The 11518-nt window shown below is 29.8% G+C and overlaps 1 long non-coding RNA gene across 1 annotated transcript; it reads right to left on the reverse strand.

Moving 5' to 3' along the window:
• Positions 1–10222: 10222 nt before the first annotated feature.
• On the reverse strand, positions 10223–11088 carry LOC138909132 (uncharacterized). Its single transcript, XR_011415677.1, has 2 exons — positions 10380–11088; positions 10223–10343 (listed from the first exon to the last, which is right to left on the reverse strand). It is a non-coding gene; the product is annotated as an uncharacterized lncRNA (long non-coding RNA).
• Positions 11089–11518: the final 430 nt, after the last annotated feature.

Genomic DNA, 11518 nt, shown 5'->3' on the forward strand with positions numbered 1-11518 from the left:
ATAAAAAATTGGGTCAAGTTTAATGGGTTGACTATGTATTAGGCCTATATGGAATTAGAAGATGTTGTAGAATAGTTCTAGTGGCCATGCTTTTTTGTTTGTTAGTTTCATGCTCTCTGTTAAGTAGCAGGTAAATTTCGCAAAGAGAAATAGACGTAATTAACTCTTGGAGATAAGCTAAGAAATGCCGCAACTTTCAAAGGATAAAAGAGACTCGCCATATTGTTTCGATAGTCTTTTCTTCATAGTCATTTGTTAATTTCTAATATTGTATAAGATTCATTAAACTTTGTGAAGGTCTATTTCTATTATCTAATGCTTCGATACAGAGGCGGATCCGGTGTAAGAGTTACGGGTTCAATTGAACCCATAACTTTCGACGCGAAGTAGAAATTTATGTGTAAATTCATTAAAATTGTAAAAAAAAAAAAATAGATTTGAACCCATAACTTTAAATATATAATGGGTTCAATGTAAAAAATCTTAAAAATTGAACCCATATAATTTAAATCTTGGATCCGTCTCTGCTTCGATACTATATTTGCTTTATCTTCTTCTTTTTCTGTTAAAAAAATTAAATGCTTTGTTCTCATGGTTAATACATTGAAATATTTTTCTTGTCTAGATTTGTTCATTTTATTGTTGTTTCTATTTGCAATTAGTTTGAACAAATGCCTGAGATATGGACGTTCTACCTACAGCATCTCATGAGTTTTGATTTGGTTAGACAAGATTTTGATGGGGATTTTTACACACATATAGCCGATCATATTAATTATTTATTTTTTTTAGCTATATATATAGATTATACATTGATTATACACAATTATACATATATAGTACATAAATTTTTTATATATATATTCAACTATTAATTTTAGTTTAAGTGGTAGGTTGAGCGACTGTTGGGGTTAATTCTTGTTAAAAAAATATATGTTAATGGGTGTGTATTAGAGGGAATCTGTTTGGACAAATGGGGTGGGCCAAGTAAATTAAATCTACCAGCCCAAGTCATCAAAAATATTCAAGTTGGCCCATTATTCTCATGAATGGCCAGTACGTATGTTGGGCCATGTTTTCTTAATAATCCAAAAAGAGCCCATCAGTTTCTTTAAGCTAAAAAAATCCAAGTTGGCCCAATTTTCAAAGGAAAAACTTGTCAAATATCTTCAATAAAAATCAGCTTCTTTTATATAATTAAATAATTTAATAACTTAGTCACTAATTATTAATTTAAACTCTAGGCAAATGTTACGTGCGTTTTAAAATTTTCAAGCACCGACTCGCATGCGTATAGCGTGATTTTTAAAATTTGATAATTAATTTTATAAATAATCTCACGCCTTTTTCCAAATATCTTTAATTAATTTTTTAACTGGAAGGGAATAGGGCAATAAATAGAGTTTCGACTCAGAATTAGACCTTATGTAGACAGAACTTCAGACTTTCCATTAGCTGTTCAATACTACATCTGTATTTTGTAAAGTAGCTATTTTGTGCTAGTTTTCCATATCCGGGTGCTATCTCTATATACACCTCCTCGTGCGAGTCCCCATGCAAGAAGGCATTTTTCACATCTAACTGATACAATGGTCATGATCTCTGTGTAGCCAAGGAAAGTAAGATTCTAATAGAATATATCTATCATAACCACGGATTTGCTTGCGTAGCGTGATTGTGATATTTGTTAAATTTTTCAAAATTAATTTTCTTAAATATAGTAATTTTTTCAAAAGTAATTGAGTGCTAATAATCCTTTGTCATAACTGTAGATTCGCTTGCGTTGCGCTGTTATCACAAAAATTAATAAATTTTGTCTCGATCACGCATTCGCTTGCGTAGTGTGGTTATGACATTTTATTATTCTAAACATCCTTTTATAATTCTAAATAGTCAAGCAATAAAAGCGAACGTAGGAAAAACATGAAAATCTTATAAAACATAGTTTATCCAAAAATAATATAAGCCAAATATAGTCAATAAAGTGATTGTGCTAGAACCACGGGACTCAGGGAATGCCTTACACCTTCTCTTTGGTCAACAAAATTCCTTATCCAGACTTTGTTTTCGTATACCTATAATAATAGAGTCAAACCTTCCTTTGACTAGGGATTAAAATAAAATGTGACTTGGAACCCCAAAAAATCAATTCCAAGTGGCGACTGTGTAAATAAAATAATCTCTAATCAAGTTTGTCATTTTAATTGGAAAAACTCTTTAACCCACACAATCCCAACACACCTCTTTTGGGATAGAAAGGGTGTGACAACTCTACCGACTTTGCTGGGACAACCAGAATTCAAGCTTGTACATTGACTTTATTTGGCTTTATTAAGTTTCTATATATTATGATTTATTTAGGCCTAATGTGTTACTTGTCCGTTTTTTATCGTTTTGATATTGTTGAATTGTACATATACAACTGTCTTTCACGCACCCCCTATGAGTATTCTTGAAATTAAAATTAGGTATTTGCTTGACATAGCCCGCTTTTTTTGAGATAACTGAGGTGGCGAGGTACTTGCCATTCGGTGAAGGATTTTAGTCACACGTGTTTTAGGCGGTGAGCACCACCAGCTAAGCCGGAAAACAATGATGTCGGTACGCTGACCCTCCTCACTTCGAGTTGTCCGCTCGAGTGTTCCAGTCTAGATACCTTTGAGACAACAGTCTAATGTTCTGTGAGCCAACTAAAAAAAATGAGAAATCATTAGACCATGAGTCAAACGTTATGCGAAAGGATAATCTTTCAAGGTCTATATTTTTCAACTTAAAATATGAACAAAATGTAAACAGTGACTTAAAAGGGGATATTTGCATAAATCAGCCAATTTCCATGGCCCAATTTGGCGCCTATATCATTGATACTATAGTGCTTGTAATTGCTTATACGAGCCAATCAACCTAGTACTTGTGTTGTTGCTTCCAAAATGTTTAACATTTTAAACAAAGTATTGTTCCAACACTTTCAGTTACCTTCCCATAAAATATGCAACTTTTTCTGCCTTTTGTATTTACTAGTTGTTAAAATTAAATTAGGTATGACACAACTAGCAAAGATTTCAACTCGTAACTATGATTCATATTACGATCTTTTGGCTAGTAAACTGATTTTTTTCTTCAGAAATCCAAATTTATAATCATTCAATCAACCACGCCTTAATCTCGAATTAATGAGAGCAAGTTGTATAAATCATCTATATTTTTGATGTATCAGGAGTCAAATTTATCACTTTTCAAAAAGAAACTTGAGTTAGAAAAGACAAAAAATACTATAAAAAATACAAAATGGTCATTTAACTCAACTATCTTTCTTTCTGTTATCCAATCAATAACTCAGATAATTATTAACCTAACCCAAGGGCCCCATATCAAGAAAAGAAAACAAAAACAAAACAAAAGGTAAGTTGGCCTAACGAATTGGAGAAAGGCCATATAAACAAACGTAATGCGTCTAATCTTAGAGATGATTACCAACCCATTCGGATAGTAAAATATAATATGAAAATTTCCTCAAATTGGCGCAGTTGCCAAAGGTGATACTGCAAAAGAAGCGTATAAAATTTCACATCATAATACCTTTCTATCACAAACCAGAAAGGATAAGGAAAATATGTCAAACTTATCTTGTTGCGCAAAGCTTAAGTGGAAACCACGACCCTTCAACCCATTTCTTTACTAAGCAAAATAGCCCACCTGATCCCAACATATCTGCCCAACCACATATAGATCTGTCTTTTTGTTTAATTAATCATTCTGTATTCAAAATTTACTGATCCGATTATCTCAATTTTTTATCGTATTTGATTAAAAAATGATAATTCGGTACACTAAATTCCTACTATGCATGTGCGAACTCCTGGGAAGTGTCGGACCACAAGGATCTATTGTACATAGCCTTACACTGCATTTCTGCAAGAGAATATTTTCACGGCTTGAACCCGTAACCCCATGATCACATGACATCAACTTCACTAGTTACGCCAAGACTCTCATTCTTATCGTAAATGACTCATTAAAGAAAAAAGAATTTTCAAGGAGTTTCTTCATTTTCAAAACTCGAGCTCAAAACCTAAACCTTTTATTAAAAATGAAAATCTCATCCATTCCATCACAATCTCGTCCCTAGATTCTATTCTACTTGAGCTTCACTTGACCTATCCTTTAGATTCTATCCTACTCAAACTTCACTTGAGCTATCCTTGTACCCCAAATCAATATTATAATCTTAAGGTGGCTTTGTACAAGAAAAAAATTTATTTTATGTTTTTTCTAATGAATGTTCGAATGAATTTTGAAAGAATTAGTATTAATATGTTTCCGTAAGTGGACCTCGAACTCAATATTGTGCGTTGTAAAAGTAAAATGATATCAGATAGACACTTTTAGAGCTGATGTTTATAATTAATATTTATAAAGTAATTGAAAAATAGTTACAAGTTAAAATAACGATAGTAAATTTAAGAAAATCATCTAAAGTTCGAACTGAGGCACTTTGAACTTCAATAAAATTGTGTGCATAACGATAATTATGACTTTTATTTTTCCGCCAAAGTCATATAACTTTATTTTCTCACACAAAAATCATAAAACTTTCACTAACTCACATAAAAATCATAGTGATCAATAAATAAATTTTTCGAAACTATTTTCTTATTTTACGTTTTATTATTTTTTATTTTCTGTCTAATAAATAATTACCCAATTAAAATAGGAAAAATATGAGTATATTTTTAGCCGTCCAAAAATAATACCTAGATAAAATATTTTTTTATATATGTGTGTATTCTATACATATAACATACACATTATATATATATATATATATATATATATATATTGGCTGGTAAATGCAATTAGTTTCGACCGTCAGTTAATTCTTAAAATAAGAATGACTCAATTCAAATTGACGAAAATAAGAATATATGCAAATTAAAATACGTCAGTTAATTTTATATTATTTTCTTAAAATAAGAATGACTCAACCCAACATGACCCAATAACCATATACGCAAGTTAAAATAATACAAATTGTGAATTCTTCCCCATAAAAATACGTAGTTCGGAATGCATGAGATTCTGACAAAAAATTAAAGAATTAAAAGGTATAATTAGAGAGCACTTGAAATAAAAATGCTATCAATTTGAATAAAAATCTTGAGATGGTCATGTTGGGCCATTCCTATTTTAATTGGATTATTATTTATTAGACTGGGAATAAAAATAAAAATCAAAAAATAAGAAATACTACTGAAAAATTATATTTTCCGATCACTATGATTTATGTGTGAGTTAGTAAAAGTTTTATGATTTTTGTGTAAGAAAACATAATTATATGACTTTGGTGAAAAAAATCATAATTATATAATTTTTGTGTGAGAAAATAAAGTTATATAATTTTGGTGAAAAAAAATCATACTTGTATGACAATTTGTGAAATTACCCAATGCGTCCACTGTCTTTTTTGTCTGTGTAATGTGTAAAGAAGAAGCATAAAAACGAGTTGGCCAAAATTAACTAAGCCATTATGGTTAGCTTATAAACACTTCTGATTTGTTTGAAATTACTACTATTTTAATATTAATATTAATATTTTTAGTAATTCTCAAGAGACTCTTCCCAAAATGAAACACCTAACTCGCTTCCATTTTATTTAAGTCGTCCTACTCCTTGTGATGATACCTTTTAATTCATACTTTATTATAAATAGCTTTCCAAGAGCATTTTAATAGAAAGATTGTAATTTATTAATTTTTTATGGTACACATATCAACTGTTTATTATTTACCATGTCTATCAAAAACATGTAACTGTATATTTATAAAATTGTTTCTAACACTTAATACTTATATCAACTACTTTCAATCAACTAAAACAAACTTGGTTCAGATTTTGGGTGCAAAGAAAGTATGTTCGTTTTTTAGGCCGTCAGTTAGCTTTAGACGGTTGTCTGGAGGGGTAGCAGTGGCGGAGCCTCTTTACGCGGTGTCAAATGATACTCCTTCGCGGAAAAAAATATTGTGTATGTAAATAAAAAATAATATATATATATATATATATATATATATATATATATATATATATATATATATATATAATGTATTAACTCTCCTTAATTTTTCGATTTATTTATTTTATATATTTTGACACCCATTAACAAAAATTTTGGCTCTAGCACTCACCATACTGCTAGTGAACTAGTCAAACAAGTTGAAAGTTTTAACTTGTAGTTGAAACCCATACTTTAACCTTTTGTTTTAGTCCGTAGGTTATGTGAAATGGATTCGTAGTTTCGTACCCCTGATTATTTAAATTAATCATCACTTTGAAGAATTCCTTATGGTAATTAGCTCGCACTTAGACCAATCTTTTTTAAATGTAAAAAAAGTAATCTCTAAAACTTATTGGACTGACAAACTCCATACACTTGCCCAATATTTTTTTTATCTTTTTTCAGTTCTTGCCGTGAAGAAAAAGCAGTGTTTATTAATATCTTGAAAAGCTTTAGAAATCCACACAAGTTGCTAGTGATCGCATCTTAGTAAAAGGTTTACTGTGTGTGCCGAGTTATCATTTGGAGCTGTTTATTCTATAGTTTTGTTCCCAGATGACTAAGGAATCCGTACGTTTAATTAATTGTTGCATTTAACTTTACTCTTTTTTTCCTTCTTAAATAAATAATTTGAACAAAAGTTTAGGTCCCTACTCCTAGGACTTACTTTTTGAATAACCCTAATATAATCGACTTACTCCTAGTATAAAAAACAACATATTATATTTTATATTTAGACCATGAACCATTATTTAAAATAAAATGTTTTTGGAGCGGATTCAAAATTTAGTTGAAAGACAGTGATTTGCTGTCGCACATTATGTTGTTTTCTATCATTCTTTCCGGACAGTGGCCGAGGTACTTTATTTCAAGAAACTGGATATTTCACCACTTAATACTATTAATACTATATACCAAAGATATTTTTCTTAGAAATAATAAAATAGCTTAATATAAATATATAATTCGAGACGAAAAGTAGAGCTTTGAACACTTATAACGATGCAATATTTTTTTTTAAAAATATAATCACTAAATATAAATTCACTTATTCAATTAATTTAGTTTCACACCGTACACAGCTTATTAAAGAAGAAGCGCTCCCATGAGAATTTTTTCATTCTTATTAATAATATTAGTCTTGAAGAATCTCATTTATTCCACACGCTCCTCGATATTCACAACCACCAAAACATGCACAAGTCAAAATATGATCAAATTGACGTTACTTGAAATTAAGAGCCCGTTTGGCCAAGTTGTCAAAAATTACTTATTTTTAAAAGTACTTTTTTAGAAGTGCTTTTTCTAAAAATACTTTTGAAAAATAATAATTTGTGTTTGGCCAATTCATTTGAGATGTACCTTTGCAACATTTAGTAAATAAATTGTGTTTGGCCAATTTTTCTAAAAAATGCTTTTGAATGTCAAATTACCAAAAAGGATAGTACCAAGGTCTTATAATTATTTTAAAGAGAAAAATGAACTTAAATATTTATCGTAAGAGACTTTTATTATTATTTTTATTTAATTTAATTAAAATATAACATAAAGTAAACATACATATTAAAGATTTAAATCAATATAACATATATAGCTATACCAAATCATATAATATTATCTAGTATAAATACTTATTGTCATCATTCAGTGTGAATTAGAAGTCTATTTCATAAATTATTATATATTGATAATCCACCATGAAATAATAAGCAAAGTCACTTCACATTATATTTCTCAACAATTTCATCTCTAATTCTATCACACAACGCCTCCACATTAATTAGTATAAAAACTTGCCCTGCATTCCTAAATGAATTCCAGAAGGCCATCATCTCCTTCCTCAATCTATGTAGTAATATCTTCATTAGCATAATAGTTGAATTCCTTATCAGTAGAAGAATATCATCTGATGAAATTATGTATCGCCAATGTAGTTGTAACAAGGTGATTTTGAGATTCAAACTTGAAAGATGTCATTGAGCGTAAAATAGAAATAATTTTAAATATATAAAAAATTATTTTTTCATAAAAAAATTGTTATGCATGTTTAAATTAAAATTCAAAAAAAGTAACGAATTATTAACAACACATAATGCATATTTTTTTAAAAATTTAAAGTAAGAAAAATAATTATTACCTAACCTAACTAACTTTCTTCTAAATTGCCAAGTGACCTATTGTGAGATTGTCACTTGGCTTAATGTAGAGGCTTTTTCTTCTTTTTTTAATAATATATAAATTATGCGATGCAATTATAAATTTATTATATATTTGTAGGTAATTTTCACAAATTATATTTGATAAATATTTTAAAGATTCGGGAATTAATATCCTATAACAGAAGAAATTATAAATGATTATTAGGAAGAGAACTGATAATCCAAAGAAGGATGTAAATAATTTATTGTAGTGTGAAAAAAGAAGAAGATAATTTGGGAAGTTACTAAGGCATTACACAAAGAAAAAATTTAAAAACAAGAAAAGTAAAAAAAAATCTGGAAAGTTACAATGTATTCATATATACGATATCTCTAATTTTAAAAGAATGGTAGAAACTAGAAATAAAAAAGAAAAGAAAAAAGCTTAAATTAGTGAGGCATAATTTAAAAAATATAAATTTATGGTGAGGATAGTTTTGTCTTTAAATTTTTTTGCTTTTGCTTCCGATTTTTGGAAGAAACTAGAATTTTCTGCTTCTTCCCATAAATAGAAAAACTGCTTCTGCATATGGCCAAAAGTACTTCTCCATCTTGACAAAACAAATTAATTTTTTTTAAAAATACTTTTTTGAGGAAAAAAAAATACTTTTAACCTCCCAAAAATCTGGTCTAAATCTTGCATACGCTACTGCTATCTACGAATCTAGACGATTGAAAATATAATGAATGGTTATCTTGATAAAGATTTAAAAAAAACTTCAAAAGAAACAAATTAAAAAAGAACATAAGAAATGAGAAGGAAAAAGAGTGAGGGAGAATGATTGTGGCAAACAACTAAGCAAAAGGCACTAGCGGTACAGGTTACAAAAGCACAAAAAGGAATGAATAATTTCAACGACAGAGAAGGAAAATATGGAAAAGCCCTAAAAGCATAGTTAGTGTGTGTGTGTTACGAAGGAGAGTTTTTGTTCTCTTCCTTGACCTTCAAGCAACGCGTAACCTTTTTAAAACTGTTTGGCTGTCTCCTTTTTGTTGTTTTCGTCCTTTCTAAAAATGAATTAATGTAATGTGACTGTACCCGTTACTCTTACGTGTCGTTTGGTTTAAGAAATGAACAAAAAATACAAGCATATAATTGGGTCCCATATAATTTCATAGAGTCTAAACTAATACATAATATTTGATTGAAGAGATTAGAATTACTATAATAATTTGCACGTAATCAATACCGTAATTGATAGGCCATCTAAAAAAAGTAAATGTCTGTATTATTAATACAATGTTTAGTTGGTGATATGAAATTTTATATGCAAGAATTCTTATATATTATTTTACAAATTATAGAATGTAAATAATTTAAAACACATGTATTCATAATATGAAAATAAGAATATTTAAATAAAACATGGCTTTAAAGTAAGCTTCTTGTACAAGATATCCTTTGTATTACTATTAATTGCATTATGTTTTACTACATAAATAGTTTCCCCTTTATAATTTTATATTTAAATAATTTTTAAAGGAGATGTAATTAAATGATAAATGCAACAATGTCTTGCATTAGGTTATTTGACATAAATATTAGTAAATACGAATAAATATTTACTGACTAATGATGTGAATGCAATTGTCCATCTGAATTCTGCTCAGATGTGGAATTAATTAGAAACAATTAATGTGATTGTATCTTTCTTTTTCCTTTTTTTTTCTTCAACTCAAACTACACATATAATTAAATTACTCAAAAATATTTGTAGAAAATTGTATTTACTGTCACTAAGCTGTAATAGAATTCCAAATTTAATTCCTTTTATTTCTTTGTTTTCCCAATGCAACAGCCGTTACCACTCTTCTCATTACACGTCACTATTGTTCACCCCATTTCATCCCCAGGTCAGCCTCAGGTGTGTGTTAGCTCTTTTACCAATTTTAATAAAAACCCAACTTTTGGATTCACCCAAACACTGCCTTATTACCCCGTATATAAATAACTCATCTTCCTCCCATGAAATTTTCTCCTGCAGCATGGTGTGCAAATTACTCAATTCTTTAATTCTTTCTCTTCTCCGACAACGCCACCACCTTCGCCACCCTCCTTAAAACCTTAAAAAAAAAAACCAAAAAACAATATCCTCGTACAGTACATCGTACTTATTTATTCAATTAACAACAATGCTTGTCTCTGTGTTTCTCGCTCTGTTTCTTCCCTGTGTTGGAATGAGCGCCGTTTTCTTAGTCTACATCTGTTTGCTGTGGTACGCCGCCAGCTACCAGTCCGCCGGCGCCGGTAATAGAAATTACACAAATGACCCTGTGAAGCCGAACCAAGAAAAAGGTCTGTCCGCAGCTCAATTAGATAAACTACCAAAAATCACAGGGAAAGAACTGGTAATGAGCAATGATTGTGCGGTGTGTTTGGATGAAATAGAGAGCGAGCAATTTGCTAGGGTTGTTCCAGGTTGTAACCATGGTTTTCACTTAGAATGTGCTGATACTTGGCTTTCCAAAAATCCTGTTTGTCCTGTTTGTAGAACAAAGCTCGAGCCTGACTTCTTTAATCCTCCTGAAAACAACCCTTGTTAAACAAATTTAAGAAGCAATCTCTGCTGTAAAATCTCTTTATTTTTCGTCTCTTAATAGGAGTAGTATTTATTTCATATAGATTGAGATTATGGGTGTTTTTTCGTTCTTTTTTTTCTTTCTCTTTTATTCTGAATCTTGGGTGGTGGGTGTTGTTATGAGAAGAGCTTAATTCAATCAGTAGGGGGTTTCTTATTCTGCATTCTGTTTACATTTTCATTTCCAATTCGGCACCATTTTGAAGTTTTTGGTGACTTTCGTGCAGTGGCCGAACCAAAAATCTATATTAAAAATAACACCAAAATATGATAATTGAAATTTGAACTCCTCTACCACTATATGTACTAATTTATTTTTCTTATATTAAGGTAGTTTAACAGTTTTAATATATTCAAAAGATTTTATTTTATATTTTTGTGAAATTTAATGTAATGCTGGCATGTAGTATTATTTGTTGGAGTTTTCATGAAGCTTCGGTTTTAAAGAAATCGGTGTGCAATCAAATGTTGGTGTGAACTGTGAAAGATAATTAAGCGTAATAAGGGGGTGGGGTTAGGGGAATAAATAAAAACAGAAAAAATTTGGAGTGGAAACTCGAAATTTGGTGTTTTTGGTGGAACCCAAGATGACATAATTTCATAATGAAAGACGAATTGATTGCAATCAAGTGATTAATTTTGGCCATTGGATATAAACCAGATCAATTCTTTTCACATACATTGATATT

Source organism: Nicotiana tomentosiformis, chromosome 4 (assembly GCF_000390325.3).
Source record: "Nicotiana tomentosiformis chromosome 4, ASM39032v3, whole genome shotgun sequence".
NCBI classification, from domain to species: Eukaryota; Viridiplantae; Streptophyta; class Magnoliopsida; order Solanales; family Solanaceae; genus Nicotiana; species Nicotiana tomentosiformis.